Below are 6,456 nucleotides of genomic sequence, written 5' to 3'. Positions count from 1 at the left end.
ATCAAAATTAATGAGAAAAGAAATTTGAAAAAAAAATCACAAAATAAATGAATGGACTGAGGTGAAAATGACAAAATAAATAAATGTTTTCACTCACATTTTATAGGTTTTCTCATGAAATAAAAACATAGATTTATTTTGTATGATTTTCTAGCACAAATGTATATATTGGCCCATTTTTATATTTCTGTATTTATTCTTAATTAAGTTCAAGTTCAAGTTCAAGTTTATTTATATAGCACATTTAAAAACAGAAACATACTGCCCCAAAGTGCTTTCCATGTTTGTTAAACCGCCATTATATCATAAAAGGTCAACTATAATAAACATTAAACACAAGACTAAAACAAAACCTGGTAATACAATAAAATTACAATACCAAAGCCTTAAAATCAACTTGAATTGAAAGCCAGTGAAAAGAAGTGGGTTTTCAGCAATGATTTAAAAGACTCAACAGAGGAAGCATGTCTGATATTAATAGGAAGAGTATTCCAAAGTTCAGGGCCTGCAACAGCAAATGCCCGGTCCCCTCTAGTTCTTAGATTAGACCATGGGATGTCCAGAAGAAGTTGGTTGGAGGACCTCAAGGTTCATTGTGGGGTACGCAGCGTAATTGTAGAGGATGGGAAAAAGCCTTAAATTAAAAGTTAATAGAAAAACTGACACCCCCCACATTTAAAACAAGAAACCCAAAAAAATAAAACACAATAATTAGTTGTTAGGTTGATGGTTTCTAGTATTATATCATGTTCCAAATGTCACTGTCATTACCCCTTTTGTGACAGTAGGTGTCACTCAAGTACCATGGATCAGTAAGGAAAACCGCTTCTGAAGCGCACCATCCAGGAAGTGGCAGAATTAAAATGGCGCTTTCAGCGGTCACACACGTATAACCGTGTCCTGTTTTACTGCTCCACAGGTACGTTGAACATGATGTTTTATCATTTCACCTTAAGCTCACAAGTTTGTTGTAGTCTTGTGTTGCTGTTGATGTCGCGGGTGTGCAGAATGATTGTTGAATTGCAGAGTTTGAGCATGATTCGTGTCTCGTGTTTTTCCCATATTAGCTGTTAGCTTCAAGTGACCACGATGTGGCAACGTGTGGGAATCTTTGAATGTTTAATGAGTGCTGTGAACTAAACTATATACAACTTAACTCTAAAAGAACTTTGGGGAATGCATAAGCACCTGTTTCATTTGTTTTGAGTTGGATGTAAAATGTAAAGTACTGTTGTTTTTGTGTTACTGTAGTGTATGAAGGCAGCCGCCTCATGGTATTGCACTGATGAGATGTTCTCATTTCTGTTTGATTTCTGGGAAGAAGATGAGTTCTGAAGTTAATCTGTTAATTGTAAATAGAGTGTTTATGTTATGTTGAATGTGTTGATGTGCTTTGATGGATTTGAATTTGAATTTGTTGAAATGTGTTTTTATAAAGGAAGTGGCAGAATTAAAATGGCGCTTTCAGCGGTCACACACGTATAACCGTGTCCTGTTTTACTGCTCCACAGTTCTTCAATGATTGTGAGGCAAAAACGCTACCGGCCCAGGCACCCCTAGGCTGGAGGCCGGTAACATAATCAGCTCAGTTAAATAAGAAGGTGCGAAATTGTGCAAAGATTTAAAAACCAGCAGCAACATTTTAAATTGGATTCTAAAACTAATAGGAAGCCAATGAAGGGAAGCTAAAACTGGAGTGATGTGCTCCCAGCGTCTCGTTCCTGTAAGCATCCGAGCTGCAGCATTTTGGACCAGCTGAAGCCTGCGGATAGAAGACTGGTCCAGGCCGTAATACAAAGAGTTGCAGTAGTCAATCCGGGATGAAATCAGTGTGTGAATGACTTTTTCCGGTTGATTGGGAGGGAGGTAAGGCTTAACCTTCCCCAAAAGTCTCAACTGGAAAAAGCTCGTTTTAACCACTGAACTAATCTGTTTTTCCATTTTAAACTCGCCGTCAATATAAACACCCAGACTTCTTACAACAGGGCAGCAATAAGATGACAATTGCCCCAGCACACCATTAAATGTAGACAGAGCAGATTTACCAAAGGTCACAATTTCAGTTTTGTTTTCATTTAAGTTTAGAAAATTTAGTGACATCCAGTCTTTAACATCTTTAAGACATTTTTCCACATTTTGAGAAGAGTTTGCCTGGCCACTTAACGGTAAATAAATTTGGATATCGTCAGCAAAACAATGAAATAAAATATTGTATTTCCTGAAAATGGATCCAAGAGGCAACATATACAAGGAGAATAGAACTGGCCCTAGAATTGAGCCTTGAGGCACACCATAGTCAAGAGGGACCTTTCTAGAATTAAAAGGGCCAACATTAACATAGAAGGACCTGTCTGCCAAATATGACTGGAACCATTTGAGGACTGTGCCTTTGATCCCCGCACAAGACTCCAGACGAGAAAGTAAAATGTTGTGATCTACAGTGTCAAATGCTGCTGTAAGATCCAGTAGTATCAGTACAGAGGAATTACCAGAGTCTGCAATTAAAAGAAGATCATTAAAAATATGTAAAAGGGCAGTTTCAGTGCTGTGTAAAGATTTAAATCCAGACTGGAATTTCTCAAAGATATCATTTGATTTAAGGTGCTGAAGAAGCTGAACGTAAACAACCTTTTCTAAAACTTTTGATAAAAAAGGCAGTTTTGACACTGGCCTATAGTTTGATAAGACTGACGAGTCCAAGTTTTGCTTCTTTAAGAGGGGCTGTACAGCAGCGTTTTTAAAAGAGATTGGCACATAGCCCTCTAGGAGAGATCTATTTATCAGTTTTAAGATGAAGTTACCCACAGTACCAAAAGCATCAATAAAAACCTTTGCTGGTAAAATATCTGAAGGGCAGTTTGACACATTGAGACTATAGGTTGTGTCACTTAATTCAGAAAGGGAGACGGGCTCAAACTCTCCCAAAGCAGCTGAGCATAGAGGGGCAGTACTGGGGTCAGATGAATTGCACACAATTGAAGAGCGAATAGAGGCAACCTTATTACAGGAAAAAATACAAAATTTGTCACAAAGAAAGGGGCATGGAATGATACCAGAAGACTCAGGAGGATTAACGACCCTATTTAAAACATTGAAAAGAGTCTGTGGGTTGTTACAGTTGTTGGACACAAGATTAGACATATACTGAGTCTTTGCTGTCTTGACAGCCTTTTGGTAGTTCGAAAGACTGTCTCGCAACATCCCCAAAGATACGTGAAGTCTGTCTTTTTTCCATTTCCTTTCTGCACGGCGACATTCGCGCCTGAGAGCGCGAGTAGTAGCGTTATGCCATGGCTCTCTGGATTTTACGCGCCTGTGCGTAAAAGGCGCAACGGTGTCAAGAATGTCCGCACAGGTGGAGTCAAAAAAGGCTGACAAGATCATCGATCCCAAAGCAAGAAAACGAGTTGTCATTCAGAGACGAAGCCATAAACTCAGCAGAAAAAAGAGATGCCGTAGATGAGTTTATGACGCGACGCTGGCGCATCTGAGCGCACAAGTTACTTTTTGAGCCAGACAGTGAAAATGAAAACAACACGGGCGAATGGTCTGAAATCCCCGCATCACAGATCTCATCAACAGTTACGTTTACACCATATGACATTACAAGATCTAAAATATGTCCTTTTCTGTGCGTTGGAGCCAGTACAGACTGTGTAAGGCTAAAGGAGTCCAGCACATGTAGGAAATCTTCAACGTGAGGTTTTGACTTGCAACAAACGTGAACATTAAAATCCCCCACAATTACAAAACGATCTCATTTCAGTGCAATGTCTGCCAAAAAATCCTCAAATTCTTTAATAAAAGGCTCAAGTTTTTTGGGATCAGGTGCTCGATAGATAAGGGCACATAGGATTGATATGTCCTGCTTGAGCTCAAATAATTGCAGCTCAAAGTTCTTGCACTGTTCGCTGGGGAGTTTTCGACAGTTCAAGCTTGTTTTAAACATTGTTGCTAGACCTCCGCTTTTCCCTTTAGAGTTAGTTAAACGGGGGGAGTTAAAGTACGAACATGCTGGTGGAAGAAGCTCTGAAAAAGCGAAGCACTCACCAGGTTTGAGCCATGTCTCTGTCAGTAGCATGCAGTCCAAATCACGAGTCACAAAGAAGTCATTCAACACAAAAGTTTTGTTCCTCAAAGAATTGACGTTCAGCAGAGCTAGATGAACAGCAGCAGCATCCTTAACTGGTTGGGCCCGGGCTAGCGAACGCAAGTTTGTTACATCCACGCCACGTTTGGGGCCACTCTGCGAAGTCGGTGAGCATGGTCCTCCGCTGTCACTGGTGCGAACTGCTGTTCCCCCACCCGTCCCAGGACGATCGGGACAAGCCAGCACGTCGAGCAGCCCCGGGAAAGATCAGTGTCCCAAGGAGAAAAGCCAGTGCGACTTCTTGAAACACCACCATAATGGGACCGCAGATAAGCTCTTAGCCTCACAACAACACCACCGCGCCTTCCCCGTCTTCTGTGGCGCTTCCTCTGGGGAACAGGTGCGCGTTGCAGGTAATCTGGCAGGAGCAAGGGCGGAGGAGGAGGAGGAGGCAAATTGGAGGAATAATTTCCACGATTAACTTGCTTCACAAAAAGGTCGTGCTGATCACGAAAGGCGAGTAGTGACTGGCGAAGCAGTCCAAGGACATTTTGGTAATTAAAACAGACGAATAAAACAAACACTAGCTAAACAAGGACTGGGAGACGCATCGCCGTGCACACTGCTGGCGCTGCCATCTTGGATCTTCTTTTAAAAGAATCGTTCGGAAATTATGTCCGTTTCGGTCCTCCATAGTTTGATGAACCTCCAGCATAAATCAGACTGCTTTTAACTGAAACTCCATGAAGTTTTGATTCATTCTTTAAAATTTAATTTACAGAGAAATGCAAAAACTATCTCAGAATTCATCTATGAAGTGAAAATCAGAGAGAAAGTGGTTCAGTGGCTTTCAGTTCAAATGAAGAACTGAAATATTTAGTGACAGCCAGTTATCTTCAACTGTCATTAATGTCAAGTACAAGTCAACACTGTAAACACTTTTTTTCAAACGAGTTTCACGCTTGGTTTTGTTTGGATTCACACTGCTGACAGTGTTTAGAGATTCACCTCACCTCAGGTCTCTGAATGAATCCAAGTCATCATCAATGAGTCGTGGAGCAGAACAATCACTTTAATGGATCAGTTATTTTTAATGATCACTGGCATGTCGGCTGTGAAATCTACCCTTTTGGTTCAAAATCGCTTAACTGACAAAAAAAGACATCACAGTGAAGGAAAAATAATTCAGATATTTTTATAGTGCATAAAAAAACAAGAACAATCCCCAAACCAGTCTGAGAATTATCACTACCTCCAGAAATAAAACTAAAATGTTTTTTTTTTCTACATTACCAAGCCTGGGAGCAGGAACACATTCAAACGTGAGGCAAGTGGAAACATTTCAAAAAGGAAATAAATGGAGGGCATTTGTGAAAAACAAACTTGTTAAAACGCCTCCTGACAGCATGAAATAAGATTTCAAATCAACATTTTGTCTTTTCAATGAAATAATTCTGCCACAATATGGTCAAGAAGGTCAAACCAGGAGTATTGCTGTTGTCAAATTATAAATAGTTCCAGCTAATTATCTTTATCAATAATCAAACTGATTCCCTCCTTCTAAACGTCAACTGGTGTTTCAGGGGCGTTTGTTTTCCTCTCTGTTCCCGCAGGAGCGGGCGGGGCGGAGACTTCATGACTCACACACACCTGCAGACATTCACAGGCCTCCTGTAGAAATGGACTCAGTGTGAAGCTGCTGGTGTTTAAAGGAGGGAAACTTGGTGTGAAAAAAGGTTGTTGGGCGGCGGGAAAAGAGAATCGAAGAGAAGTCAGTCATGAGAAGAGAGATGGAAGTCTGCCCTCTGGCGGCCAAAAGTAGGAACTACTACAACCATTGAAACCTCAAAATAAATTTATTAAAATCACATTTCCTGGATTAACTTAACAGTCTGCTTCATGAGGATGGTCCGTCGAAGAATTGTGATGAATTTTTCATCATTTATCAAAGATCAAAAGAAACTTTCAATCAGTTAATGAGCTAAAATCTCCTCCATGTACTGTCCTGACCGGCGCTGTGAGCCTGATGAGTGGATAGTCGCCCTCTCGTGGTCACAAGTGGGAACTACAACAAGTCAAGTTTCAAAGTTAAAGGTGGAATACAACATTTTCTCGAAAAGACGAAGCCCCACGTCTGTTACTCACTTTTTGAACAACGCGCATGCGCCAGACCATCCGCCCGGCTCTCCTGCTTCTCCCAGAAAACGCGGAAGTGTACGAGCGCGATCTCCTCTTCTCCGGCGTGCACGGCTCTGTACAGTTTCTGCGATCCGCCTCGCTCATAAATAAAGCTTTTTTTTTTTCCGAAACAGCTACAGTTTCATTATGTCAGATTCGCCATCGGTAAGTACTAGCTCAGAAGCTCA

The sequence above is a fragment of the Salarias fasciatus genome, assembly GCF_902148845.1.
Source record: "Salarias fasciatus chromosome 23 unlocalized genomic scaffold, fSalaFa1.1 super_scaffold_20, whole genome shotgun sequence".
Lineage (NCBI taxonomy): Eukaryota > Metazoa > Chordata > Actinopteri > Blenniiformes > Blenniidae > Salarias > Salarias fasciatus.
This window is presented reverse-complemented; position numbering follows the sequence as displayed.